We start from the raw sequence: 27,035 nt of genomic DNA on the forward strand, positions 1-27,035 counted from the left end.
CTGCTGTCAAAGGAAGACTGGGCCCGGCTTAGCGGCTGGCGTTAGGTGCCCGGTGGCGCGGCTGTGGTCTCCCTGGATCACGCGTGGACTCGCCGGGCGACACCTGCCAGAGGGGCTGGTGAGGGCTGAGCCGCGCCAGCTCCGTCGGCATCCCGCATGCCGGCGCCCGGCGGGGCGCAATTTGTGGGTATCGCTTCTCGGCCTTTTGGCTAAGATCAAGTGTAGTATCTGTTCTTATCAGTTTAATATCTGATACGTCCCCCATGGAGGGGACCACATATTAAACGGATTTTTGGAACAGGGAGCCGGAAGTGGGGCTTGCCCCGTCCGCTCCACGCATCGACCCGGTATTGCAGTGCTTCCGGGAATGGTGCACCTCTACTGCCCCCTGTTGTCGAAAGGCAGAACTGACTGACTGACTGACTGACTGACTGACTGACTGACTGACTGACTGACTGACTGACTGACTGATGATGATGAGTGAGTGAGTGACTAATAGACTGAGTGCTGTGAGGGGGGGGGCCCTGTCTGTGCGTGGCCCCCGTTTCCCGCCGTTTTTCTTTTTTTTTTTTTTTTTTTTTTTTTTTTTTTTTTTAAAGGAAGGTGACACACTGTTTGTGCGGTGGACAGCTGCGCTGAGGTAAGGCATGATGTCATCTTTGCCTTTTGAATTTCCCCTCATGTTTGTTAAAATGATTGCTGTCTTTTGAGAGGACAGGAGGACAGGGAGGAGTCGGGGCCCCGAGGACGGCGGCTGCGACGCCCCTGGGCATTCTACTCCGAGCGGGGGCGTCACGCAGGCCCGGCTAACGGCGACGGGCTTGGCGGCGGCCCCATATCGACTCGGGTCTCTCTTCATCCCGTATAAATCTTTCGCCTTTTACTAAAGATTTCCGTGGAGAGGGATAGCGATGAGTTCATGGTATTTTTGGAGGCTCTGCCCAAGCAGAGCTGCACTGCTGCTGTCAAAGGAAGACTGGGCCCGGCTTAGCGGCTGGCGTTAGGTGCCCGGTGGCGCGGCTGTGGTCTCCCTGGATCACGCGTGGACTCGCCGGGCGACACCTGCCAGAGGGGCTGGTGAGGGCTGAGCCGCGCCAGCTCCGTCGGCATCCCGCATGCCGGCGCCCGGCGGGGCGCAATTTGTGGGTATCGCTTCTCGGCCTTTTGGCTAAGATCAAGTTTTTAAAAACTTTTGGCGTTTTTCTTAGCCGTTTTACCCGTCGTGTTTTTTAGTTTAGCGGATACCAAGGGGATCCTAATGCGTGCCCAGCAGGTGGCCTGACCGCCGCTGCCACGGGGTGAACCTTGGTATCCTGTTTTAGTGTTTTTCAGCCCTTGTTTGTTTTTATTCACTTTTATTATTTTATTTTTTAGTCTAGTTTTTAGCTCAGCCCGTCTTGGACTACGGCGGAAGGACCTCTGGAACACTGCGCCTTGCTCCACTCCGAGTGGGACGGCTGATGCCGGAGCACCCCAGCTGGAGGATGGCAGCTACGACTCCCAGGACGGCAGTGACGGCCCCAGCGGCGGCTCCAGTGGCCGGGACGACCCCCTCCTCCGGACCGGGTCCGATGGTAGGTGGCGGTCTGCTTAACACGGCCCGGTTCCGTTGGAGGAACCTGGATGGAGAGGCCCAGTTTCACGACAGGGTCTTCTTCATCCGGGAGGTGGTGTTTGGTGTGCTGGGCTTTAAGCTGGAGGACCTGATCTGCGTCCAGAGGAACCATCCCCAGAGGTTTCTGGATGTTACCTTGGCCTCTGAGGAGGCATACCGGAGGGTGCTGGAGCAGAGCAAGTCCGACCACCCGCTCTTGAATATGTACTCGGTTGAGCCCTTGTGGTTTACGGACAAGCGGGTGGTAACGGTGCATGTGTTCAATCCTTACGTGTCGGCGGAGGCCGTCTGCCATTTTCTCACTAAACACGTTGAGGTTTTACCAGGACACAGAGACGTCCGGGACGAGCTGGGTGTGTGGAATGGGCGCCGCCAGTTTCAGGTGCGACTGCGGCCGGATGGAAAGGGGGGATATCTTCATCCCCCAGCCTACTTTTCCATCGGGCCCAACAGGGGGTACCTGTTCTACACTGGACAGCCTACCTTCTGCCGGTCGTGCCAGGGCCATGGACACAAGGCGGAGGACTGCCCGGACCTTAAGTGCCGTAACTGCCTTGAGCCCGGGCACATGGCTAAGGACTGTAAGGGCCCCCAACGTTGCCGCCACTGTAGCAGCGAGGAGCACCTGGCCCGTGTCTGCCCCCAGCGCTCCTATGCGGGCGTTCTGGCGGGTGGTGGGCAGGTGAGGCGGGTGCCGGACCGGGAGCTGCTCCCTGCCCCAAAGCCAGGGGGGCCTCAGGAGAGGTCAGTGGGGGCCCAGGAAGAAGTGGCCAGGTCCCCAGTGAAGACCCCGTTGGGGGCTGAGGGGCCCCGGGCTCAGGCTGGGCAGTCCCCGCAGGCCCGGGCCGGGGTCACCAAAAGGAAGAAGAAGGGTGACCCCAAGGACAAAACTAAGAAGACGAGGAAGGAAGCAGAGGAGGCAACAGGTACCCCCAAGGAGGCGGCGCCCCCAGCTGAGGCCCCTGTACAGGTCGTATCGCCCCCCGCCCCCAAAACAGAAGATATAAGTTGGAATTTGTCAATGTTGTCCCCAGCCCTTCCCCAGGAGGACATTACCTTTTCGGGCCTGGAGGTTTCACCAAACGACCAGGCCTACCTGGAGGACTCCATGCTGGGGAAAATTCTGGGCATGAGCGGGGAGGGGGAACAGGGGTCTTAATAGCTGGTTTTAGGGTTTATAGTTTTTAAAATTTTTATGGTTTTAATTTCTTATTGTTTTATTCTTTTTTTAATCCCCCCATGGCTGATTTTAAAATTTTTACTGTTAACGTCAGAGGGTTGAGGAACCCAGTCAAAAGGGCCGCGGTCTTTGATGAACTGACATCCTCCCCTTTCAATCTCTGTTTCTTGCAGGAAGTCCACCTCAGGGACCAGCGGGACGTGGCTCTTTTCTCACAAGCGTGGAAGAGGGGTAAGTCCTGCTGGAGCGTTGGTGGTGTCCATTCTTCAGGCGTCGGCATCCTTTTTGGTGACCGGGCCTTTGAGAATGTGAGTACCTTCACTGTAGTGCAGGGAAGGGTTTTGGGAGTGGACGCCACCTGGAGAGGTCAGCACATCCGGGCGATGTGCGTTTACGCTCCAGTGGAGGCCTCGTCCCGCATTGCGCTTTTTGAGGAGCTGGCCCAGTTTTGTGTCACTAATAGACACATAATTTTAGGAGGGGACTTCAATACTTTTTTAGAAGGGAAAGGGGATGTCAGCACTAAACATTTTAGGAATTTGATCCGCAGCCTCAACCTCTCTGATGGTTTTAAAACGTGCAACCCCACAGATCCGGGCCATACCTGGCACAACAGTCGTGGGGCCAGCAGCCGTATTGATTATATTTTAGCTTCGCCCTCTGTTGTTTTTAGGAAGGTTTTGAGGTCTCCACGGTGGTACTCGGACCATACATCGGTCGAGGCCACAGTTTCCATTGACGCCCCTACCTTCGGGAGGGGCTATTGGAAGCTGAACGTGGAGATCTTAGAAGAGAGAGACTTTAGGTCTCTCTTCCTGGATCATTTTACTGCGTGGCGGGGCTGTAAGGCAGCCTACGTCTCCACGGCCGCATGGTGGGAGAGCGTAAAAGAGAGGGTTAGAGCTCTAGCTATCCACTATTGCGGCCAGCGTAAAGCTAAAAGGCTTTACGAAATCCAACGGCTAGAGACCAGGCTGCAGAGGGAGTATGCCCGCCACAACAACGGAGGGGCTTTTAACTTTGAGGAGGTGCAGGCAGCCAAAGCTAAGCTGAGGGGCCTGCACGAGCAATCGGCTGCGGCCTCCTTGTTTTGGGCCAGGGCTTTGGAAAGGGAGGAGAATGAGAAATGTACAGCCTTCTTCTTTAATAAGGTGAAACTGGCCCGTGAGGAAAAGTGTTTCACTGCCCTCCGGGACCAAGGAGGCAACCTGGTCTCCGATTCGGCCCGGATGCTGGAGGTTGCTAAATGTTTTTACGGTGACCTTTTTAAGAAAAGGGAGACCGAACCTGAGCTAGGGGAGCAGTTTTTATCTAAACTCAAACCTAGTCTTCCCAGTGAGGCAAGGGACAGCTTAGATGCCCCCTTCACTCTAGCCGAGCTGACTGAGGTGCTAGGCAAAATGAACCGGCGCAAAGTTCCTGGTCTCGATGGACTCCCCGTGGAATTCTATTCCACGTTTTGGGAAGTCCTCGGGCCGGAGCTGCTAGAAGTGGCTGAGGACGTGCAGCGTCAGGGCATGCTCACCAAGAGCATGCGGTCAGGGGTCTTGTCTTTGTTGTACAAGAAGGGCGATCGTGCCGAACTTGGCAACTGGAGACCCCTGACAATGCTTTGCGTAGATGCAAAGATCATAGCAAAGACCCTAACTGAGCGCCTAAAAAAGGCCATGACCCACCTGGTTCATAGTGACCAGACTTGCGGGGTCCCGGGTCGATCTGCGACTTGGAATTTACATTTAATTCGGGACGCGATCGCCTGGGCTGAGGACAGGAATGTCCCTCTGGCACTCGTTAGCTTGGACCAGGAGAAGGCGTTTGACCGAGTGGACCACTGCTTCCTGTTTGGGGTATTGAGCAGGCTAGGTTTTGGGCCTAAGTTCTTGGGATGGGTTCATGCGCTTTATACTGAGGTTGGTAGCCATGTGTCGATTAATGGTTCCCTCAGTGATTGGGTTCCCCAGTCAAGTGGAGTGAGGCAGGGTTGCCCTCTCTCCCCCCTCCTCTACGCTCTATATATAGAGCCGTTGGCGAGCGCCATCCGTGCCCATCCAGGTATCAACGGCCTGATCCTGCCAGGGAGTGGGGGCCTGACGGTAAAGCTGGCCCAGTACGCAGACGATACCACTCTGTTTGTGTGCTCGGACCATGCGCTCGGTCACGCCCTGGGCTTGGTGCAGGCGTTCGGGAAGGCCTCCGGGGCTGCACTTAACCTGAGCAAGTCGGTGGTCAAGTACTTTGGCAGCTGGAAGGCGAGAGAGGACGTCCCGGGGGGGCTCACTCTCTGCGGCGGCCCTCTCAAGGTGTTGGGGGTTAACTTTCTTTCGAAAGGTGCTGCCCGGGTAAACTGGGAAGAGCGTTTGACGATCGCCAGGCGGAAGATGGGGATGTGGAAGGCCAGGTCCCTGTCCTTCCTGGGTAAGGTTCTCGCCTTGAAGGTTGATATCCTTCCCACCCTCCTCTACCTCGCCCATGTGTTCCCCATGCCCCGCTTCATGCGGAGAGGCTTAACTAAGGATGTGTTTAACCTTGTTTGGGGCGGCAGGTATGAGTATGTGAGGAGGGAAGTGATGTACCTTGGAAAGGACAGTGGGGGGAGGGATGTTCCTGACTTCCCTCTCAAGCTTGACTGCCTGTTCTTCTCCCAGATCTGTGCACGTCTGGTGGCTCCCCTAGAACACCCCCACCAGTATTTTGTTCACTTGTGGCTGGCCCTGCCCATGAGACGTCTGTTGACGTCGTGGTCCAACGCCGGGCCCAAGGCGGAGACGCTGCCGACCCACTATCACCATGCTATTAAGTGGAGTAAGTCTCTTCCGGCAGGTCTCCCCCCAGGGACCCTCACCAGGCACCGAGCCCTGTATCGGGCTGTGCTGGTGAAGAGGGGAACCCGTGCTGTGCTGGGCCTGGAGAAGGACACCTGGACCAGGATCCAGCCCAAGGGGTTGGATAACCGGCTGCAGGACCTGAACTGGCAGTGTGTGCATGGTAAGCTGCCGGTCAGGGATGTACTGTACAGGCACAAGCTGACCAGACACTCAGGCTGCCCACGTCCCGAGTGCTCAGAGGAGGAGACCCTCAGGCACGCCTTTTGGGACTGTGGGTATGCCAGGGAGGTCTGGAGATCAGTGCAAGGCCTGTGCAGGAAACTAGACCCGCAGTTTGTGTTGTCCTACGATAAGGTGATGATGGGGTGGCCCCAAGGTCCTCAGACTCCCTTCCCGCCCCGGATGTGGCTGCTGATCAGCATGACCAAACGTGAACTTTGGAATGCAAGGTCGGCACTCATCCATAAAGGGGCAGATTTGAGGGCCTGGGGATTATATCGAAAGATTGTGGCGGACTTGGATTTCAGGATGGAGCGGGACATCATCCAGTGGGGCTACCACGAGGCCAAGGAAAGGTGGAAGGGCCTTCTGCGGCCATAGCCCCACTAACATCTTGGTGAGTACGAGCTCCATCCAGGAAGGTCGGTGTGGCACGTGAGTTGTGAACGCACGCACCTTATACTGTGCCTTTCTTGGTGGTGCGTTAATGTTTTTTTTCAGTGTCACACCATAAAGTTCACAAGGATCGGAAACCCTTTGCAATGGGATTTTAAGCCTGGGGGTGATTTTGAAAATAACCACTGACACTCAATGGTTTTTGATTAATATTTGCTTATTTATTGAATGTCTGGTGTGGTTTATGTATTTTATATTTAAATTTTAAACTCTGATATGGGCTGAATTTTAACGGTGTGTTAATGTCTTGTTTGAAATCCTTTTAAGGAGATTATAATTGTAATATTTTATTGATTGAAATAAAAATTGTAATTGAATTTGAAATAGCCGGAATGATGAGTGAAGGTTGGCCGAGTTGATGAAGCGACGGGTATCCAACTCTGACTGGTACAAGGAAAAAAAAAAAAAAAAAAAAAAAAAAAAATCTGTTCTTATCAGTTTAATATCTGATACGTCCCCCATGGAGGGGACCACATATTAAACGGATTTTTGGAACAGGGAGCCGGAAGTGGGGCTTGCCCCGTCCGCTCCACGCATCGACCCGGTATTGCAGTGCTTCCGGGAATGGTGCACCTCTACTGCCCCCTGTTGTCGAAAGGCAGAACTGACTGACTGACTGACTGACTGACTGACTGACTGACTGACTGAGTGAGTGAGTGAGTGACTAATAGACTGAGTGCTGTGAGGGGGGGGGCCCTGTCTGTGCGTGGCCCCCGTTTCCCGCCGTTTTTCTTTTTTTTTTTTTTTTTTTTTTTTTTTTTTTTAAAGGAAGGTGACACACTGTTTGTGCGGTGGACAGCTGCGCTGAGGTAAGGCATGATGTCATCTTTGCCTTTTGAATTTCCCCTCATGTTTGTTAAAATGATTGCTGTCTTTTGAGAGGACAGGAGGACAGGGAGGAGTCGGGGCCCCGAGGACGGCGGCTGCGACGCCCCTGGGCATTCTACTCCGAGCGGGGGCGTCACGCAGGCCCGGCTAACGGCGACGGGCTTGGCGGCGGCCCCATATCGACTCGGGTCTCTCTTCATCCCGTATAAATCTTTCGCCTTTTACTAAAGATTTCCGTGGAGAGGGATAGCGATGAGTTCATGGTATTTTTGGAGGCTCTGCCCAAGCAGAGCTGCACTGCTGCTGTCAAAGGAAGACTGGGCCCGGCTTAGCGGCTGGCGTTAGGTGCCCGGTGGCGCGGCTGTGGTCTCCCTGGATCACGCGTGGACTCGCCGGGCGACACCTGCCAGAGGGGCTGGTGAGGGCTGAGCCGCGCCAGCTCCGTCGGCATCCCGCATGCCGGCGCCCGGCGGGGCGCAATTTGTGGGTATCGCTTCTCGGCCTTTTGGCTAAGATCAAGTGTAGTATCTGTTCTTATCAGTTTAATATCTGATACGTCCCCCATGGAGGGGACCACATATTAAACGGATTTTTGGAACAGGGAGCCGGAAGTGGGGCTTGCCCCGTCCGCTCCACGCATCGACCCGGTATTGCAGTGCTTCCGGGAATGGTGCACCTCTACTGCCCCCTGTTGTCGAAAGGCAGAACTGACTGACTGACTGACTGACTGACTGACTGACTGACTGACTGACTGAGTGAGTGAGTGAGTGACTAATAGACTGAGTGCTGTGAGGGGGGGGGCCCTGTCTGTGCGTGGCCCCCGTTTCCCGCCGGTTTTCTTTTTTTTTTTTTTTTTTTTTTTTTTTTTTTAAAGGAAGGTGACACACTGTTTGTGCGGTGGACAGCTGCGCTGAGGTAAGGCATGATGTCATCTTTGCCTTTTGAATTTCCCCTCATGTTTGTTAAAATGATTGCTGTCTTTTGAGAGGACAGGAGGACAGGGAGGAGTCGGGGCCCCGAGGACGGCGGCTGCGACGCCCCTGGGCATTCTACTCCGAGCGGGGGCGTCACGCAGGCCCGGCTAACGGCGACGGGCTTGGCCGCGGCCCCATATCGACTCGGGTCTCTCTTCATCCCGTATAAATCTTTCGCCTTTTACTAAAGATTTCCGTGGAGAGGGATAGCGATGAGTTCATGGTATTTTTGGAGGCTCTGCCCAAGCAGAGCTGCACTGCTGCTGTCAAAGGAAGACTGGGCCCGGCTTAGCGGCTGGCGTTAGGTGCCCGGTGGCGCGGCTGTGGTCTCCCTGGATCACGCGTGGACTCGCCGGGCGACACCTGCCAGAGGGGCTGGTGAGGGCTGAGCCGCGCCAGCTCCGTCGGCATCCCGCATGCCGGCGCCCGGCGGGGCGCAATTTGTGGGTATCGCTTCTCGGCCTTTTGGCTAAGATCAAGTGTAGTATCTGTTCTTATCAGTTTAATATCTGATACGTCCCCCATGGAGGGGACCACATATTAAACGGATTTTTGGAACAGGGAGCCGGAAGTGGGGCTTGCCCCGTCCGCTCCACGCATCGACCCGGTATTGCAGTGCTTCCGGGAATGGTGCACCTCTACTGCCCCCTGTTGTCGAAAGGCAGAACTGACTGACTGACTGACTGACTGACTGACTGACTGACTGACTGACTGACTGACTGACTGACTGAGTGAGTGAGTGAGTGACTAATAGACTGAGTGCTGTGAGGGGGGGGGCCCTGTCTGTGCGTGGCCCCCGTTTCCCGCCGGTTTTCTTTTTTTTTTTTTTTTTTTTTTTTTTTTTTTTAAAGGAAGGTGACACACTGTTTGTGCGGTGGACAGCTGCGCTGAGGTAAGGCATGATGTCATCTTTGCCTTTTGAATTTCCCCTCATGTTTGTTAAAATGATTGCTGTCTTTTGAGAGGACAGGAGGACAGGGAGGAGTCGGGGCCCCGAGGACGGCGGCTGCGACGCCCCTGGGCATTCTACTCCGAGCGGGGGCGTCACGCAGGCCCGGCTAACGGCGACGGGCTTGGCGGCGGCCCCATATCGACTCGGGTCTCTCTTCATCCCGTATAAATCTTTCGCCTTTTACTAAAGATTTCCGTGGAGAGGGATAGCGATGAGTTCATGGTATTTTTGGAGGCTCTGCCCAAGCAGAGCTGCACTGCTGCTGTCAAAGGAAGACTGGGCCCGGCTTAGCGGCTGGCGTTAGGTGCCCGGTGGCGCGGCTGTGGTCTCCCTGGATCACGCGTGGACTCGCCGGGCGACACCTGCCAGAGGGGCTGGTGAGGGCTGAGCCGCGCCAGCTCCGTCGGCATCCCGCATGCCGGCGCCCGGCGGGGCGCAATTTGTGGGTATCGCTTCTCGGCCTTTTGGCTAAGATCAAGTGTAGTATCTGTTCTTATCAGTTTAATATCTGATACGTCCCCCATGGAGGGGACCACATATTAAACGGATTTTTGGAACAGGGAGCCGGAAGTGGGGCTTGCCCCGTCCGCTCCACGCATCGACCCGGTATTGCAGTGCTTCCGGGAATGGTGCACCTCTACTGCCCCCTGTTGTCGAAAGGCAGAACTGACTGACTGACTGACTGACTGACTGACTGACTGACTGACTGACTGACTGACTGACTGAGTGAGTGAGTGAGTGACTAATAGACTGAGTGCTGTGAGGGGGGGGGCCCTGTCTGTGCGTGGCCCCCGTTTCCCGCCGTTTTTTTTTTTTTTTTTTTTTTTTTTTTTTTTTTTTTTAAAGGAAGGTGACACACTGTTTGTGCGGTGGACAGCTGCGCTGAGGTAAGGCATGATGTCATCTTTGCCTTTTGAATTTCCCCTCATGTTTGTTAAAATGATTGCTGTCTTTTGAGAGGACAGGAGGACAGGGAGGAGTCGGGGCCCCGAGGACGGCGGCTGCGACGCCCCTGGGCATTCTACTCCGAGCGGGGGCGTCACGCAGGCCCGGCTAACGGCGACGGGCTTGGCGGCGGCCCCATATCGACTCGGGTCTCTCTTCATCCCGTATAAATCTTTCGCCTTTTACTAAAGATTTCCGTGGAGAGGGATAGCGATGAGTTCATGGTATTTTTGGAGGCTCTGCCCAAGCAGAGCTGCACTGCTGCTGTCAAAGGAAGACTGGGCCCGGCTTAGCGGCTGGCGTTAGGTGCCCGGTGGCGCGGCTGTGGTCTCCCTGGATCACGCGTGGACTCGCCGGGCGACACCTGCCAGAGGGGCTGGTGAGGGCTGAGCCGCGCCAGCTCCGTCGGCATCCCGCATGCCGGCGCCCGGCGGGGCGCAATTTGTGGGTATCGCTTCTCGGCCTTTTGGCTAAGATCAAGTGCTGCTTTTTGGAGGGATTTTTATTGCCAGGTTTTTTAGTGGAGGCAACAGCGAACCTAAAGCGTGACCAGCAGGTGGCTTGACCGCCGCTGCCACGGGGCTAGCTGTTGTCTCCTTTTAGCGCTTTTTTTTATTTTGGGTAGCCCTTGCAAGCCTAACGTGCAGGTTCGGGTGGCTTGACCGCCGTTCCCGCAGGGTGAGCTTGGGGTGTTATTTCCAGCTTTTATTAGTTTAGGCACCCAGCTGGGACACGTCGACTCCCTGCCCGGCTCCCGAGGACTCTCTTGCCCACCATCGCCAGGATGTCCGGGAGCCCACACAGGACCGTCGTAGTCATCCGGCATACAGCAGCCTTCAAGTGGACTCACCAGGAGGAACCGGAGAGTTTCCCGGAGAGACTGACCTTCATCCGGGAGGTGCTCTTCGGCCTCCTGGGACTTACCATGGAAGACATCATCTGTGTGCAGCGCAACCAGTCTTCGGCCTTCTTCTATGTGACTTGCACTACGGAAGAGGGCTACAAGAAGATGCTGGTTGCATGCAGCCGCTTGGAAGAAGAGCTTCGCCGGATGTACTATGACGTGGAGCCACTGTGGAAGCTGGACCGGAGAGTGATCACCGTCCACGTCTTGGACCCCTTTGTTCCAGCTGAAGCGGTGGCTGCCTTCCTGGGCAGGTTTGTCGACGTGGTCCCTGGGCACAGGGACGTGAGAGACCAGCTGGGTGTCTGGACTGGGCGCAGGCAGTTCCGGGTGTGCCTGCGCCCCGACGCTAGCTCCCCTGACGGGTATAGCCACCCACCTGCTCATTTTATGATAGGTCGTTGCAAGGGCTACCTTTTTTACTCCGGGCAACCCTCCTCCTGCCGCTTGTGCCACGGCCTGGGCCACACCGCGGACTCCTGTACCACCATGAAGTGCTGGAGATGCCTGGACGTCGGTCACTTGGCGAAGGACTGCAAGGGCCCCCTCCGGTGTAACCTGTGCAGAGGTGAGGACCATCTGGCTCGGAGCTGCCCTCAGCGCAAACCGTCCTGGGCCGACGCCGTTACCCGGGGCTCGGCTGTGGACGGGGCCCGACAGCAGGCACTGCCGGGCTGCGCTGAGATGCACGGGGGAGCCGAGAGGGGAGCTGGGAACACCGAGGCTCAGCCCTTCGCCAGTGCCGATGGGGAGTCCACGGCCTCCAGTGCTTCTGTGGAGTCCCCAGGTAAGGGTCCATTGGCCGTGGCTGAAAAGCGCGCAACCTCTCCCTCCAGGTTTGTCCAAAGCAGGAGGAGGAAGAAGGCCCGGAGGAACGAGAACACTGCTTTAGGCCGAGAAGCGATTTCCCCTTTTGAGCAGATGGACTTACTAAGTGTTCTGGTCTCCCCACTTGAGAGACGGTCTTATCCAGTGCAGCAGGACATTGCAAATGAATGTTCTTTTTTAGCCACTGTTGAGTCTGGGGGAGACCTTAGTTTTAATGGGGATATGTCTGAGGATGATAATGTTTTACCTTTTTAAAGATTTTAGATTTTCTGCTATATTTATGGATTTAATACTGTTTTAATGGGTGTTGTAATGTTTTGAGTAGTTTCATATTTTAAGATTTGTATGTTATAAGGTGTCTTGTATTATTACGGCAGTAATATGTTTTTGTTAATTATGCTGTTGGATTAAGTTTGTGGGTATAAATGGGTTTTGATATGTGCTATTTTGATTAGTATTGATGTGGGTTTGTTTTAGTTAGTATGTGGAAGATGTTGGGTTTTTATAGTTTTATGTGTTGTTCTTAGATTGTAAGCAGAAATGTTGAATAAAGATGAATTAAAAAAAAAAAAAAAAAAAAAAATCTGTTCTTATCAGTTTAATATCTGATACGTCCCCCATGGAGGGGACCACATATTAAACGGATTTTTGGAACAGGGAGCCGGAAGTGGGGCTTGCCCCGTCCGCTCCACGCATCGACCCGGTATTGCAGTGCTTCCGGGAATGGTGCACCTCTACTGCCCCCTGTTGTCGAAAGGCAGAACTGACTGACTGACTGACTGACTGACTGACTGACTGACTGACTGACTGACTGAGTGAGTGAGTGAGTGACTAATAGACTGAGTGCTGTGAGGGGGGGGGCCCTGTCTGTGCGTGGCCCCCGTTTCCCGCCGTTTTTCTTTTTTTTTTTTTTTTTTTTTTTTTTTTTTTTAAAGGAAGGTGACACACTGTTTGTGCGGTGGACAGCTGCGCTGAGGTAAGGCATGATGTCATCTTTGCCTTTTGAATTTCCCCTCATGTTTGTTAAAATGATTGCTGTCTTTTGAGAGGACAGGAGGACAGGGAGGAGTCGGGGCCCCGAGGACGGCGGCTGCGACGCCCCTGGGCATTCTACTCCGAGCGGGGGCGTCACGCAGGCCCGGCTAACGGCGACGGGCTTGGCGGCGGCCCCATATCGACTCGGGTCTCTCTTCATCCCGTATAAATCTTTCGCCTTTTACTAAAGATTTCCGTGGAGAGGGATAGCGATGAGTTCATGGTATTTTTGGAGGCTCTGCCCAAGCAGAGCTGCACTGCTGCTGTCAAAGGAAGACTGGGCCCGGCTTAGCGGCTGGCGTTAGGTGCCCGGTGGCGCGGCTGTGGTCTCCCTGGATCACGCGTGGACTCGCCGGGCGACACCTGCCAGAGGGGCTGGTGAGGGCTGAGCCGCGCCAGCTCCGTCGGCATCCCGCATGCCGGCGCCCGGCGGGGCGCAATTTGTGGGTATCGCTTCTCGGCCTTTTGGCTAAGATCAAGTGCTGCTTTTTGGAGGGATTTTTATTGCCAGGTTTTTTAGTGGAGGCAACAGCGAACCTAAAGCGTGACCAGCAGGTGGCTTGACCGCCGCTGCCACGGGGCTAGCTGTTGTCTCCTTTTAGCGCTTTTTTTTATTTTGGGTAGCCCTTGCAAGCCTAACGTGCAGGTTCGGGTGGCTTGACCGCCGTTCCCGCAGGGTGAGCTTGGGGTTTTATTTCCAGCTTTTATTAGTTTAGGCACCCAGCTAGGACACGTCGACTCCCTGCCCGGCTCCCGAGGACTCTCTTGCCCACCATCGCCAGGATGTCCGGGAGCCCACACAGGACCGTCGTAGTCATCCGGCATACAGCAGCCTTCAAGTGGACTCACCAGGAGGAACCGGAGAGTTTCCCGGAGAGACTGTGCTTCATCCGGGAGGTGCTCTTCGGCCTCCTGGGACTCACCATGGAAGACATCATCTGTGTGCAGCGCAACCAGTCTTCGGCCTTCTTCTATGTGACTTGCACTACGGAAGAGGGCTACAAGAGGATGTTGGCTGCATGCAGCCGCTTGGAGGAAGAGCTTCGCCGGATGTTCTATGACGTGGAGCCACTGTGGAAGCTGGACCGGAGAGTGATCACCGTCCACGTCTTGGACCCCTTCGTTCCAGCTGAAGCGGTGGCTGCCTTCCTGGGCAGGTTTGTCGACGTGGTCCCTGGGCACAGGGACGTGAGAGACCAGCTGGGTGTCTGGACTGGGCGCAGGCAGTTCCGGGTGTGCCTGCGCCCCGACGCTAGCTCCCCTGACGGGTATAGCCACCCACCTGCTTATTTTATTATAGGTCGTTGCAAGGGCTACCTTTTTTACTCCGGGCAACCCTCCTCCTGCCGCTTGTGCCACGGCCTGGGCCACACCGCGGACTCCTGTACCACCATGAAGTGCTGGAGATGCCTGGACGTCGGTCACCTGGCGAAGGACTGCAAGGGCCCCCTCCGGTGTAACCTGTGCAGAGGTGAGGACCATCTGGCCCGGAGCTGCCCTCAGCGCAAACCGTCCTGGGCCGACGCCGTTGCTCGGGGTTCGGCTGTGGACGGGGCCCGACAGCAGGCACTGCCGGGCTGCGCTGAGATGCACGGGGGAGCCGAGAGGGGAGCTGAGAACAGCGAGGAACAGCCCTTCGCCGGTGCTGATGGGGAGTCCACGGCTTCCAGCGCTTCGGTGGAGTCCCCTGGTAAGGGTCAAGTGGCCGTGGCTGAAAAGCGCGCAACCTCTCCCTCCAGGTTTGTCCAATGCAGGAGGAGGAAGAAGGCCCGGAGGAACGAGGACACTGCTTTAGGCCGAGAAGCGATCTTCCCCTTAGAGCTAATTGATCTGCAAAGTGTTTTGGTCTCCCCCCAAGAGAGACGTTTTTATGCAGGGCAGCAGGACTTTGCTAATGAACGCTCTTTTTTAGTTGCTGCCGAGTCGGGGGGGGACCTTAGTTTTAATGGGGATATTGTTGATGATGATAGTGTTTTACCTTTTTAGACATTTTAGGATTTCTGCTGTATTTATGTATTTAATACTGTTTTAACGTGTGTTGTAATGGTGTTGTAGGGTTGAAGTATTTTAGAAGTTTTATGTATGTGGTATTATATGATTGTTTTATAATATGTGTTATATATGTTGTTGTTTTATGATTGAATAGGTTAGGAGTGTGATTTATATGTGTATTTCTTTTAGTGTTGAAGTTAGCTTATTATGGGTAGTGTGATAAATGTCTTTATAGTTTTATGTGTTGGTTTTAGATTGTATGCAGAAATGTTGATTAAAGATGAATAAAAAAAAAAAAAATCTGTTCTTATCAGTTTAATATCTGATACGTCCCCCATGGAGGGGACCACATATTAAACGGATTTTTGGAACAGGGAGCCGGAAGTGGGGCTTGCCCCGTCCGCTCCACGCATCGACCCGGTATTGCAGTGCTTCCGGGAATGGTGCACCTCTACTGCCCCCTGTTGTCGAAAGGCAGAACTGACTGACTGACTGACTGACTGACTGACTGACTGACTGACTGACTGACTGAGTGAGTGAGTGAGTGACTAATAGACTGAGTGCTGTGAGGGGGGGGGCCCTGTCTGTGCGTGGCCCCCGTTTCCCGCCGTTTTTCTTTTTTTTTTTTTTTTTTAAAGGAAGGTGACACACTGTTTGTGCGGTGGACAGCTGCGCTGAGGTAAGGCATGATGTCATCTTTGCCTTTTGAATTTCCCCTCATGTTTGTTAAAATGATTGCTGTCTTTTGAGAGGACAGGAGGACAGGGAGGAGTCGGGGCCCCGAGGACGGCGGCTGCGACGCCCCTGGGCATTCTACTCCGAGCGGGGGCGTCACGCAGGCCCGGCTAACGGCGACGGGCTTGGCGGCGGCCCCATATCGACTCGGGTCTCTCTTCATCCCGTATAAATCTTTCGCCTTTTACTAAAGATTTCCGTGGAGAGGGATAGCGATGAGTTCATGGTATTTTTGGAGGCTCTGCCCAAGCAGAGCTGCACTGCTGCTGTCAAAGGAAGACTGGGCCCGGCTTAGCGGCTGGCGTTAGGTGCCCGGTGGCGCGGCTGTGGTCTCCCTGGATCACGCGTGGACTCGCCGGGCGACACCTGCCAGAGGGGCTGGTGAGGGCTGAGCCGCGCCAGCTCCGTCGGCATCCCGCATGCCGGCGCCCGGCGGGGCGCAATTTGTGGGTATCGCTTCTCGGCCTTTTGGCTAAGATCAAGTGTAGTATCTGTTCTTATCAGGTATGAGTATGTGAGGAGGGAAGTGATGTACCTTGGAAAGGACAGTGGGGGGAGGGATGTTCCTGACTTCCCTCTCAAGCTTGACTGCCTGTTCTTCTCCCAGATCTGTGCACGTCTGGTGGCTCCCCTAGAACACCCCCACCAGTATTTTGTTCACTTGTGGCTGGCCCTGCCCATGAGACGTCTGTTGACGTCGTGGTCCAACGCCGGGCCCAAGGCGGAGACGCTGCCGACCCACTATCACCATGCTATTAAGTGGAGTAAGTCTCTTCCGGCAGGTCTCCCCCCAGGGACCCTCACCAGGCACCGAGCCCTGTATCGGGCTGTGCTGGTGAAGAGGGGAACCCGTGCTGTGCTGGGCCTGGAGAAGGACACCTGGACCAGGATCCAGCCCAAGGGGTTGGATAACCGGCTGCAGGACCTGAACTGGCAGTGTGTGCATGGTAAGCTGCCGGTCAGGGATGTACTGTACAGGCACAAGCTGACCAGACACTCAGGCTGCCCACGTCCCGAGTGCTCAGAGGAGGAGACCCTCAGGCACGCCTTTTGGGACTGTGGGTATGCCAGGGAGGTCTGGAGATCAGTGCAAGGCCTGTGCAGGAAACTAGACCCGCAGTTTGTGTTGTCCTACGATAAGGTGATGATGGGGTGGCCCCAAGGTCCTCAGACTCCCTTCCCGCCCCGGATGTGGCTGCTGATCAGCATGACCAAACGTGAACTTTGGAATGCAAGGTCGGCACTCATCCATAAAGGGGCAGATTTGAGGGCCTGGGGATTATATCGAAAGATTGTGGCGGACTTGGATTTCAGGATGGAGCGGGACATCATCCAGTGGGGCTATCACGAGGCCAAGGAAAGGTGGAAGGGCCTTCTGCGGCCATAGCCCCACTAACATCTTGGTGAGTACGAGCTCCATCCAGGAAGGTCGGTGTGGCACGTGAGTTGTGAACGCACGCACCTTATACTGTGCCTTTCTTGGTGGTGCGTTAATGTTTTTTTTTTCAGTGTCACACCATAAAGTTCACAAGGATCGGAAACCCTTTGCAATGGGATTTTAAGCCTGGGGGTGATTTTGAAAATAACCACTGACACTCAATGGTTTTTGATTAATATTTGCTTATTTATTGAATGTCTGGTGTGGTTTATGTATTTTATATTTAAATTTTAAACTCTGATATGGGCTGAATTTTAACGGTGTGTTAATGTCTTGTTTGAAATCCTTTTAAGGAGATTATAATTGTAATATTTTATTGATTGAAATAAAAATTGTAATTGAATTTGAAATAGCCGGAATGATGAGTGAAGGTTGGCCGAGTTGATGAAGCGACGGGTATCCAACTCTGACTGGTTTGATAAAAAAAAAAAAAAAAAAAAATCTGTTCTTATCAGTTTAATATCTGATACGTCCCCCATGGAGGGGACCACATATTAAACGGATTTTTGGAACAGGGAGCCGGAAGTGGGGCTTGCCCCGTCCGCTCCACGCATCGACCCGGTATTGCAGTGCTTCCGGGAATGGTGCACCTCTACTGCCCCCTGTTGTCGAAAGGCAGAACTGACTGACTGACTGACTGACTGACTGACTGACTGACTGACTGACTGACTGACTGACTGAGTGAGTGAGTGAGTGACTAATAGACTGAGTGCTGTGAGGGGGGGGGCCCTGTCTGTGCGTGGCCCCCGTTTCCCGCCGTTTTTCTTTTTTTTTTTTTTTTTTTTTTTTTAAAGGAAGGTGACACACTGTTTGTGCGGTGGACAGCTGCGCTGAGGTAAGGCATGATGTCATCTTTGCCTTTTGAATTTCCCCTCATGTTTGTTAAAATGATTGCTGTCTTTTGAGAGGACAGGAGGACAGGGAGGAGTCGGGGCCCCGAGGACGGCGGCTGCGACGCCCCTGGGCATTCTACTCCGAGCGGGGGCGTCACGCAGGCCCGGCTAACGGCGACGGGCTTGGCGGCGGCCCCATATCGACTCGGGTCTCTCTTCATCCCGTATAAATCTTTCGCCTTTTACTAAAGATTTCCGTGGAGAGGGATAGCGATGAGTTCATGGTATTTTTGGAGGCTCTGCCCAAGCAGAGCTGCACTGCTGCTGTCAAAGGAAGACTGGGCCCGGCTTAGCGGCTGGCGTTAGGTGCCCGGTGGCGCGGCTGTGGTCTCCCTGGATCACGCGTGGACTCGCCGGGCGACACCTGCCAGAGGGGCTGGTGAGGGCTGAGCCGCGCCAGCTCCGTCGGCATCCCGCATGCCGGCGCCCGGCGGGGCGCAATTTGTGGGTATCGCTTCTCGGCCTTTTGGCTAAGATCAAGTGTAGTATCTGTTCTTATCAGTTTAATATCTGATACGTCCCCCATGGAGGGGACCACATATTAAACGGATTTTTGGAACAGGGAGCCGGAAGTGGGGCTTGCCCCGTCCGCTCCACGCATCGACCCGGTATTGCAGTGCTTCCGGGAATGGTGCACCTCTACTGCCCCCTGTTGTCGAAAGGCAGAACTGACTGACTGACTGACTGACTGACTGACTGACTGACTGACTGACTGAGTGAGTGAGTGAGTGACTAATAGACTGAGTGCTGTGAGGGGGGGGGCCCTGTCTGTGCGTGGCCCCCGTTTCCCGCCGTTTTTCTTTTTTTTTTTTTTTTTTTTTTTTTTTTTTTTTTAAAGGAAGGTGACACACTGTTTGTGCGGTGGACAGCTGCGCTGAGGTAAGGCATGATGTCATCTTTGCCTTTTGAATTTCCCCTCATGTTTGTTAAAATGATTGCTGTCTTTTGAGAGGACAGGAGGACAGGGAGGAGTCGGGGCCCCGAGGACGGCGGCTGCGACGCCCCTGGGCATTCTACTCCGAGCGGGGGCGTCACGCAGGCCCGGCTAACGGCGACGGGCTTGGCGGCGGCCCCATATCGACTCGGGTCTCTCTTCATCCCGTATAAATCTTTCGCCTTTTACTAAAGATTTCCGTGGAGAGGGATAGCGATGAGTTCATGGTATTTTTGGAGGCTCTGCCCAAGCAGAGCTGCACTGCTGCTGTCAAAGGAAGACTGGGCCCGGCTTAGCGGCTGGCGTTAGGTGCCCGGTGGCGCGGCTGTGGTCTCCCTGGATCACGCGTGGACTCGCCGGGCGACACCTGCCAGAGGGGCTGGTGAGGGCTGAGCCGCGCCAGCTCCGTCGGCATCCCGCATGCCGGCGCCCGGCGGGGCGCAATTTGTGGGTATCGCTTCTCGGCCTTTTGGCTAAGATCAAGTGTAGTATCTGTTCTTATCACTGGCCAGGTCCCCAGTGAAGACCCCGTTGGGGGCTGAGGGGCCCCGGGCTCAGGCTGGGCAGTCCCCGCAGGCCCGGGCCGGGGTCACCAAAAGGAAGAAGAAGGGTGACCCCAAGGACAAAACTAAGAAGACGAGGAAGGAAGCAGAGGAGGCAACAGGTACCCCCAAGGAGGCGGCGCCCCCAGCTGAGGCCCCTGTACAGGTCGTATCGCCCCCCGCCCCCAAAACAGAAGATATAAGTTGGAATTTGTCAATGTTGTCCCCAGCCCTTCCCCAGGAGGACATTACCTTTTCGGGCCTGGAGGTTTCACCAAACGACCAGGCCTACCTGGAGGACTCCATGCTGGGGAAAATTCTGGGCATGAGCGGGGAGGGGGAACAGGGGTCTTAATAGCTGGTTTTAGGGTTTATAGTTTTTAAAATTTTTATGGTTTTAATTTCTTATTGTTTTATTCTTTTTTTAATCCCCCCATGGCTGATTTTAAAATTTTTACTGTTAACGTCAGAGGGTTGAGGAACCCAGTCAAAAGGGCCGCGGTCTTTGATGAACTGACATCCTCCCCTTTCAATCTCTGTTTCTTGCAGGAAGTCCACCTCAGGGACCAGCGGGACGTGGCTCTTTTCTCACAAGCGTGGAAGAGGGGTAAGTCCTGCTGGAGCGTTGGTGGTGTCCATTCTTCAGGCGTCGGCATCCTTTTTGGTGACCGGGCCTTTGAGAATGTGAGTACCTTCACTGTAGTGCAGGGAAGGGTTTTGGGAGTGGACGCCACCTGGAGAGGTCAGCACATCCGGGCGATGTGCGTTTACGCTCCAGTGGAGGCCTCGTCCCGCATTGCGCTTTTTGAGGAGCTGGCCCAGTTTTGTGTCACTAATAGACACATAATTTTAGGAGGGGACTTCAATACTTTTTTAGAAGGGAAAGGGGATGTCAGCACTAAACATTTTAGGAATTTGATCCGCAGCCTCAACCTCTCTGATGGTTTTAAAACGTGCAACCCCACAGATCCGGGCCATACCTGGCACAACAGTCGTGGGGCCAGCAGCCGTATTGATTATATTTTAGCTTCGCCCTCTGTTGTTTTTAGGAAGGTTTTGAGGTCTCCACGGTGGTACTCGGACCATACATCGGTCGAGGCCACAGTTTCCATTGACGCCCCTACCTTCGGGAGGGGCTATTGGAAGCTGAACGTGGAGATCTTAGAAGAGAGAGACTTTAGGTCTCTCTTCCTGGATCATTTTACTGCGTGGCGGGGCTGTAAGGCAGCCTACGTCTCCACGGCCGCATGGTGGGAGAGCGTAAAAGAGAGGGTTAGAGCTCTAGCTATCCACTATTGCGGCCAGCGTAAAGCTAAAAGGCTTTACGAAATCCAACGGCTAGAGACCAGGCTGCAGAGGGAGTATGCCCGCCACAACAACGGAGGGGCTTTTAACTTTGAGGAGGTGCAGGCAGCCAAAGCTAAGCTGAGGGGCCTGCACGAGCAATCGGCTGCGGCCTCCTTGTTTTGGGCCAGGGCTTTGGAAAGGGAGGAGAATGAGAAATGTACAGCCTTCTTCTTTAATAAGGTGAAACTGGCCCGTGAGGAAAAGTGTTTCACTGCCCTCCGGGACCAAGGAGGCAACTTGGTCTCCGATTCGGCCCGGATGCTGGAGGTTGCTAAATGTTTTTACGGTGACCTTTTTAAGAAAAGGGAGACCGAACCTGAGCTAGGGGAGCAGTTTTTATCTAAACTCAAACCTAGTCTTCCCAGTGAGGCAAGGGACAGCTTAGATGCCCCCTTCACTCTAGCCGAGCTGACTGAGGTGCTAGGCAAAATGAACCGGCGCAAAGTTCCTGGTCTCGATGGACTCCCCGTGGAATTCTATTCCACGTTTTGGGAAGTCCTCGGGCCGGAGCTGCTAGAAGTGGCTGAGGACGTGCAGCGTCAGGGCATGCTCACCAAGAGCATGCGGTCAGGGGTCTTGTCTTTGTTGTACAAGAAGGGCGATCGTGCCGAACTTGGCAACTGGAGACCCCTGACAATGCTTTGCGTAGATGCAAAGATCATAGCAAAGACCCTAACTGAGCGCCTAAAAAAGGCCATGACCCACCTGGTCCATAGTGACCAGACTTGCGGGGTCCCGGGTCGATCTGCGACTTGGAATTTACATTTAATTCGGGACGCGATCGCCTGGGCTGAGGACAGGAATGTCCCTCTGGCACTCGTTAGCTTGGACCAGGAGAAGGCGTTTGACCGAGTGGACCACTGCTTCCTGTTTGGGGTATTGAGCAGGCTAGGTTTTGGGCCTAAGTTCTTGGGATGGGTTCATGCGCTTTATACTGAGGTTGGTAGCCATGTGTCGATTAATGGTTCCCTCAGTGATTGGGTTCCCCAGTCAAGTGGAGTGAGGCAGGGTTGCCCTCTCTCCCCCCTCCTCTACGCTCTATATATAGAGCCGTTGGCGAGCGCCATCCGTGCCCATCCAGGTATCAACGGCCTGATCCTGCCAGGGAGTGGGGGCCTGACGGTAAAGCTGGCCCAGTACGCAGACGATACCACTCTGTTTGTGTGCTCGGACCATGCGCTCGGTCACGCCCTGGGCTTGGTGCAGGCGTTCGGGAAGGCCTCCGGGGCTGCACTTAACCTGAGCAAGTCGGTGGTCAAGTACTTTGGCAGCTGGAAGGCGAGAGAGGACGTCCCGGGGGGGCTCACTCTCTGCGGCGGCCCTCTCAAGGTGTTGGGGGTTAACTTTCTTTCGAAAGGTGCTGCCCGGGTAAACTGGGAAGAGCGTTTGACGATCGCCAGGCGGAAGATGGGGATGTGGAAGGCCAGGTCCCTGTCCTTCCTGGGTAAGGTTCTCGCCTTGAAGGTTGATATCCTTCCCACCCTCCTCTACCTCGCCCATGTGTTCCCCATGCCCCGCTTCATGCGGAGAGGCTTAACTAAGGATGTGTTTAACCTTGTTTGGGGCGGCAGGTATGAGTATGTGAGGAGGGAAGTGATGTACCTTGGAAAGGACAGTGGGGGGAGGGATGTTCCTGACTTCCCTCTCAAGCTTGACTGCCTGTTCTTCTCCCAGATCTGTGCACGTCTGGTGGCTCCCCTAGAACACCCCCACCAGTATTTTGTTCACTTGTGGCTGGCCCTGCCCATGAGACGTCTGTTGACGTCGTGGTCCAACGCCGGGCCCAAGGCGGAGACGCTGCCGACCCACTATCACCATGCTATTAAGTGGAGTAAGTCTCTTCCGGCAGGTCTCCCCCCAGGGACCCTCACCAGGCACCGAGCCCTGTATCGGGCTGTGCTGGTGAAGAGGGGAACCCGTGCTGTGCTGGGCCTGGAGAAGGACACCTGGACCAGGATCCAGCCCAAGGGGTTGGATAACCGGCTGCAGGACCTGAACTGGCAGTGTGTGCATGGTAAGCTGCCGGTCAGGGATGTACTGTACAGGCACAAGCTGACCAGACACTCAGGCTGCCCACGTCCCGAGTGCTCAGAGGAGGAGACCCTCAGGCACGCCTTTTGGGACTGTGGGTATGCCAGGGAGGTCTGGAGATCAGTGCAAGGCCTGTGCAGGAAACTAGACCCGCAGTTTGTGTTGTCCTACGATAAGGTGATGATGGGGTGGCCCCAAGGTCCTCAGACTCCCTTCCCGCCCCGGATGTGGCTGCTGATCAGCATGACCAAACGTGAACTTTGGAATGCAAGGTCGGCACTCATCCATAAAGGGGCAGATTTGAGGGCCTGGGGATTATATCGAAAGATTGTGGCGGACTTGGATTTCAGGATGGAGCGGGACATCATCCAGTGGGGCTACCACGAGGCCAAGGAAAGGTGGAAGGGCCTTCTGCGGCCATAGCCCCACTAACATCTTGGTGAGTACGAGCTCCATCCAGGAAGGTCGGTGTGGCACGTGAGTTGTGAACGCACGCACCTTATACTGTGCCTTTCTTGGTGGTGCGTTAATGTTTTTTTTCAGTGTCACACCATAAAGTTCACAAGGATCGGAAACCCTTTGCAATGGGATTTTAAGCCTGGGGGTGATTTTGAAAATAACCACTGACACTCAATGGTTTTTGATTAATATTTGCTTATTTATTGAATGTCTGGTGTGGTTTATGTATTTTATATTTAAATTTTAAACTCTGATATGGGCTGAATTTTAACGGTGTGTTAATGTCTTGTTTGAAATCCTTTTAAGGAGATTATAATTGTAATATTTTATTGATTGAAATAAAAATTGTAATTGAATTTGAAATAGCCGGAATGATGAGTGAAGGTTGGCCGAGTTGATGAAGCGACGGGTATCCAACTCTGACTGGTACAAGAAAAAAAAAAAAAATCTGTTCTTATCAGTTTAATATCTGATACGTCCCCCATGGAGGGGACCACATATTAAACGGATTTTTGGAACAGGGAGCCGGAAGTGGGGCTTGCCCCGTCCGCTCCACGCATCGACCCGGTATTGCAGTGCTTCCGGGAATGGTGCACCTCTACTGCCCCCTGTTGTCGAAAGGCAGAACTGACTGACTGACTGACTGACTGACTGACTGACTGACTGACTGACTGAGTGAGTGAGTGACTAATAGACTGAGTGCTGTGAGGGGGGGGGCCCTGTCTGTGCGTGGCCCCCGTTTCCCGCCGTTTTTCTTTTTTTTTTTTTTTTTTAAAGGAAGGTGACACACTGTTTGTGCGGTGGACAGCTGCGCTGAGGTAAGGCATGATGTCATCTTTGCCTTTTGAATTTCCCCTCATGTTTGTTAAAATGATTGCTGTCTTTTGAGAGGACAGGAGGACAGGGAGGAGTCGGGGCCCCGAGGACGGCGGCTGCGACGCCCCTGGGCATTCTACTCCGAGCGGGGGCGTCACGCAGGCCCGGCTAACGGCGACGGGCTTGGCGGCGGCCCCATATCGACTCGGGTCTCTCTTCATCCCGTATAAATCTTTCGCCTTTTACTAAAGATTTCCGTGGAGAGGGATAGCGATGAGTTCATGGTATTTTTGGAGGCTCTGCCCAAGCAGAGCTGCACTGCTGCTGTCAAAGGAAGACTGGGCCCGGCTTAGCGGCTGGCGTTAGGTGCCCGGTGGCGCGGCTGTGGTCTCCCTGGATCACGCGTGGACTCGCCGGGCGACACCTGCCAGAGGGGCTGGTGAGGGCTGAGCCGCGCCAGCTCCGTCGGCATCCCGCATGCCGGCGCCCGGCGGGGCGCAATTTGTGGGTATCGCTTCTCGGCCTTTTGGCTAAGATCAAGTGCTGCTTTTTGGAGGGATTTTTATTGCCAGGTTTTTTAGTGGAGGCAACAGCGAACCTAAAGCGTGACCAGCAGGTGGCTTGACCGCCGCTGCCACGGGGCTAGCTGTTGTCTCCTTTTAGCGCTTTTTTTATTTTGGGTAGCCCTTGCAAGCCTAACGTGCAGGTTCGGGTGGCTTGACCGCCGTTCCCGCAGGGTGAGCTTGGGGTTTTATTTCCAGCTTTTATTAGTTTAGGCACCCAGCTAGGACACGTCGACTCCCTGCCCGGCTCCCGAGGACTCTCTTGCCCACCATCGCCAGGATGTCCGGGAGCCCACACAGGACCGTCGTAGTCATCCGGCATACAGCAGCCTTCAAGTGGACTCACCAGGAGGAACCGGAGAGTTTCCCGGAGAGACTGAGCTTCATCCGGGAGGTGCTCTTCGGCCTCCTGGGACTCACCATGGAAGACATCATCTGTGTGCAGCGCAACCAGTCTTCGGCCTTCTTCTATGTGACTTGCACTACGGAAGAGGGCTACAAGAGGATGTTGGCTGCATGCAGCCGCTTGGAGGAAGAGCTTCGCCGGATGTTCTATGACGTGGAGCCACTGTGGAAGCTGGACCGGAGAGTGATCACCGTCCACGTCTTGGACCCCTTCGTTCCAGCTGAAGCGGTGGCTGCCTTCCTGGGCAGGTTTGTCGACGTGGTCCCTGGGCACAGGGACGTGAGAGACCAGCTGGGTGTCTGGACTGGGCGCAGGCAGTTCCGGGTGTGCCTGCGCCCCGACGCTAGCTCCCCTGACGGGTATAGCCACCCACCTGCTTATTTTATTATAGGTCGTTGCAAGGGCTACCTTTTTTACTCCGGGCAACCCTCCTCCTGCCGCTTGTGCCACGGCCTGGGCCACACCGCGGACTCCTGTACCACCATGAAGTGCTGGAGATGCCTGGACGTCGGTCACCTGGCGAAGGACTGCAAGGGCCCCCTCCGGTGTAACCTGTGCAGAGGTGAGGGACATCTGGCCCGGAGCTGCCCTCAGCGCAAACCGTCCTGGGCCGACGCCGTTGCTCGGGGTTCGGCTGTGGACGGGGCCCGACAGCAGGCACTGCCGGGCTGCGCTGAGATGCACGGGGGAGCCGAGAGGGGAGCTGACAACAGCGAGGAACAGCCCTTCGCCGGTGCTGATGGGGAGTCCACGGCTTCCAGCGCTTCGGTGGAGTCCCCTGGTAAGGGTCAAGTGGCCGTGGCTGAAAAGCGCGCAACCTCTCCCTCCAGGTTTGTCCAATGCAGGAGGAGGAAGAAGGCCCGGAGGAACGAGGACACTGCTTTAGGCCGAGAAGCGATCTTCCCCTTAGAGCTAATTGATCTGCAAAGTGTTTTGGTCTCCCCCCAAGAGAGACGTTTTTATGCAGGGCAGCAGGACTTTGCTAATGAACGCTCTTTTTTAGTTGCTGCCGAGTCGGGGGGGGACCTTAGTTTTAATGGGGATATTGTTGTTGATGATGATAGTGTTTTACCTTTTTAGACATTTTAGGATTTCTGCTGTATTTATGTATTTAATACTGTTTTAACGTGTGTTGTAATGGTGTTGTAGGGTTGAAGTATTTTAGAAGTTTTATGTATGTGGTATTATATGATTGTTTTATAATATGTGTTATATATGTTGTTGTTTTATGATTGAATAGGTTAGGAGTGTGATTTATATGTGTATTTCTTTTAGTGTTGAAGTTAGCTTATTATGGGTAGTGTGATAAATGTCTTTATAGTTTTATGTGTTGGTTTTAGATTGTATGCAGAAATGTTGATTAAAGATGAATAAAAAAAAAAAAAAAAAAAAAAAAATCTGTTCTTATCAGTTTAATATCTGATACGTCCCCCATGGAGGGGACCACATATTAAACGGATTTTTGGAACAGGGAGCCGGAAGTGGGGCTTGCCCCGTCCGCTCCACGCATCGACCCGGTATTGCAGTGCTTCCGGGAATGGTGCACCTCTACTGCCCCCTGTTGTCGAAAGGCAGAACTGACTGACTGACTGACTGACTGACTGACTGACTGAGTGAGTGAGTGAGTGACTAATAGACTGAGTGCTGTGAGGGGGGGGGCCCTGTCTGTGCGTGGCCCCCGTTTCCCGCCGTTTTTCTTTTTTTTTTTTTTTTTTTTTTAAAGGAAGGTGACACACTGTTTGTGCGGTGGACAGCTGCGCTGAGGTAAGGCATGATGTCATCTTTGCCTTTTGAATTTCCCCTCATGTTTGTTAAAATGATTGCTGTCTTTTGAGAGGACAGGAGGACAGGGAGGAGTCGGGGCCCCGAGGACGGCGGCTGCGACGCCCCTGGGCATTCTACTCCGAGCGGGGGCGTCACGCAGGCCCGGCTAACGGCGACGGGCTTGGCGGCGGCCCCATATCGACTCGGGTCTCTCTTCATCCCGTATAAATCTTTCGCCTTTTACTAAAGATTTCCGTGGAGAGGGATAGCGATGAGTTCATGGTATTTTTGGAGGCTCTGCCCAAGCAGAGCTGCACTGCTGCTGTCAAAGGAAGACTGGGCCCGGCTTAGCGG

At 54.4% G+C, this 27,035-nt stretch overlaps 18 non-coding genes and 6 pseudogenes across 18 annotated transcripts; all 24 read left to right on the forward strand.

The window, feature by feature from the left end:
• The first annotated feature begins 189 nt into the window (after nt 1-189).
• LOC140586029 (U2 spliceosomal RNA) lies at nt 190-381 on the forward strand. The gene has a single exon (XR_011987951.1). It is a non-coding gene; the product is annotated as a U2 spliceosomal RNA (small nuclear RNA).
• Nucleotides 382-839: 458 nt separating this feature from the next.
• LOC140586114 (U5 spliceosomal RNA) lies at nt 840-953 on the forward strand. Its single transcript, XR_011987978.1, has one exon. It is a non-coding gene; the product is annotated as a U5 spliceosomal RNA (small nuclear RNA).
• A 5,718-nt stretch (nt 954-6,671) lies between these two features.
• LOC140586088 (U2 spliceosomal RNA) lies at nt 6,672-6,873 on the forward strand (annotated as a pseudogene).
• A 430-nt stretch (nt 6,874-7,303) lies between these two features.
• LOC140586115 (U5 spliceosomal RNA) lies at nt 7,304-7,417 on the forward strand. Its single transcript, XR_011987979.1, has one exon. It is a non-coding gene; the product is annotated as a U5 spliceosomal RNA (small nuclear RNA).
• A 195-nt stretch (nt 7,418-7,612) lies between these two features.
• LOC140586040 (U2 spliceosomal RNA) lies at nt 7,613-7,804 on the forward strand. Its single transcript, XR_011987952.1, has one exon. It is a non-coding gene; the product is annotated as a U2 spliceosomal RNA (small nuclear RNA).
• A 433-nt stretch (nt 7,805-8,237) lies between these two features.
• LOC140586116 (U5 spliceosomal RNA) lies at nt 8,238-8,351 on the forward strand. Its single transcript, XR_011987980.1, has one exon. It is a non-coding gene; the product is annotated as a U5 spliceosomal RNA (small nuclear RNA).
• Nucleotides 8,352-8,546: 195 nt separating this feature from the next.
• On the forward strand, nt 8,547-8,738 carry LOC140586051 (U2 spliceosomal RNA). Its single transcript, XR_011987954.1, has one exon. It is a non-coding gene; the product is annotated as a U2 spliceosomal RNA (small nuclear RNA).
• A 450-nt stretch (nt 8,739-9,188) lies between these two features.
• Nucleotides 9,189-9,302, forward strand: LOC140586118 (U5 spliceosomal RNA). Its single transcript, XR_011987982.1, has one exon. It is a non-coding gene; the product is annotated as a U5 spliceosomal RNA (small nuclear RNA).
• Nucleotides 9,303-9,497: 195 nt separating this feature from the next.
• LOC140586062 (U2 spliceosomal RNA) lies at nt 9,498-9,689 on the forward strand. Its single transcript, XR_011987956.1, has one exon. It is a non-coding gene; the product is annotated as a U2 spliceosomal RNA (small nuclear RNA).
• Nucleotides 9,690-10,135: 446 nt separating this feature from the next.
• Nucleotides 10,136-10,249, forward strand: LOC140586119 (U5 spliceosomal RNA). Its single transcript, XR_011987983.1, has one exon. It is a non-coding gene; the product is annotated as a U5 spliceosomal RNA (small nuclear RNA).
• Nucleotides 10,250-12,230: 1,981 nt separating this feature from the next.
• LOC140586044 (U2 spliceosomal RNA) lies at nt 12,231-12,463 on the forward strand (annotated as a pseudogene).
• A 438-nt stretch (nt 12,464-12,901) lies between these two features.
• Nucleotides 12,902-13,015, forward strand: LOC140586120 (U5 spliceosomal RNA). Its single transcript, XR_011987984.1, has one exon. It is a non-coding gene; the product is annotated as a U5 spliceosomal RNA (small nuclear RNA).
• A 1,969-nt stretch (nt 13,016-14,984) lies between these two features.
• Nucleotides 14,985-15,207, forward strand: LOC140586010 (U2 spliceosomal RNA; annotated as a pseudogene).
• A 424-nt stretch (nt 15,208-15,631) lies between these two features.
• On the forward strand, nt 15,632-15,745 carry LOC140586121 (U5 spliceosomal RNA). Its single transcript, XR_011987985.1, has one exon. It is a non-coding gene; the product is annotated as a U5 spliceosomal RNA (small nuclear RNA).
• Nucleotides 15,746-15,940: 195 nt separating this feature from the next.
• On the forward strand, nt 15,941-16,064 carry LOC140586100 (U2 spliceosomal RNA; annotated as a pseudogene).
• Nucleotides 16,065-17,335: 1,271 nt separating this feature from the next.
• LOC140586061 (U2 spliceosomal RNA) lies at nt 17,336-17,521 on the forward strand. The gene has a single exon (XR_011987955.1). It is a non-coding gene; the product is annotated as a U2 spliceosomal RNA (small nuclear RNA).
• A 439-nt stretch (nt 17,522-17,960) lies between these two features.
• Nucleotides 17,961-18,074, forward strand: LOC140586122 (U5 spliceosomal RNA). The gene has a single exon (XR_011987986.1). It is a non-coding gene; the product is annotated as a U5 spliceosomal RNA (small nuclear RNA).
• Nucleotides 18,075-18,269: 195 nt separating this feature from the next.
• On the forward strand, nt 18,270-18,461 carry LOC140586073 (U2 spliceosomal RNA). Its single transcript, XR_011987959.1, has one exon. It is a non-coding gene; the product is annotated as a U2 spliceosomal RNA (small nuclear RNA).
• Nucleotides 18,462-18,897: 436 nt separating this feature from the next.
• On the forward strand, nt 18,898-19,011 carry LOC140586124 (U5 spliceosomal RNA). Its single transcript, XR_011987988.1, has one exon. It is a non-coding gene; the product is annotated as a U5 spliceosomal RNA (small nuclear RNA).
• Nucleotides 19,012-19,206: 195 nt separating this feature from the next.
• On the forward strand, nt 19,207-19,325 carry LOC140586099 (U2 spliceosomal RNA; annotated as a pseudogene).
• Nucleotides 19,326-23,543: 4,218 nt separating this feature from the next.
• Nucleotides 23,544-23,733, forward strand: LOC140586041 (U2 spliceosomal RNA). Its single transcript, XR_011987953.1, has one exon. It is a non-coding gene; the product is annotated as a U2 spliceosomal RNA (small nuclear RNA).
• A 416-nt stretch (nt 23,734-24,149) lies between these two features.
• LOC140586125 (U5 spliceosomal RNA) lies at nt 24,150-24,263 on the forward strand. The gene has a single exon (XR_011987989.1). It is a non-coding gene; the product is annotated as a U5 spliceosomal RNA (small nuclear RNA).
• Nucleotides 24,264-26,234: 1,971 nt separating this feature from the next.
• On the forward strand, nt 26,235-26,468 carry LOC140586048 (U2 spliceosomal RNA; annotated as a pseudogene).
• Nucleotides 26,469-26,880: 412 nt separating this feature from the next.
• On the forward strand, nt 26,881-26,994 carry LOC140586126 (U5 spliceosomal RNA). Its single transcript, XR_011987990.1, has one exon. It is a non-coding gene; the product is annotated as a U5 spliceosomal RNA (small nuclear RNA).
• Nucleotides 26,995-27,035: the final 41 nt, after the last annotated feature.

The sequence above is a fragment of the Paramormyrops kingsleyae genome, unplaced genomic scaffold, assembly GCF_048594095.1.
Source record: "Paramormyrops kingsleyae isolate MSU_618 unplaced genomic scaffold, PKINGS_0.4 ups35, whole genome shotgun sequence".
Lineage (NCBI taxonomy): Eukaryota > Metazoa > Chordata > Actinopteri > Osteoglossiformes > Mormyridae > Paramormyrops > Paramormyrops kingsleyae.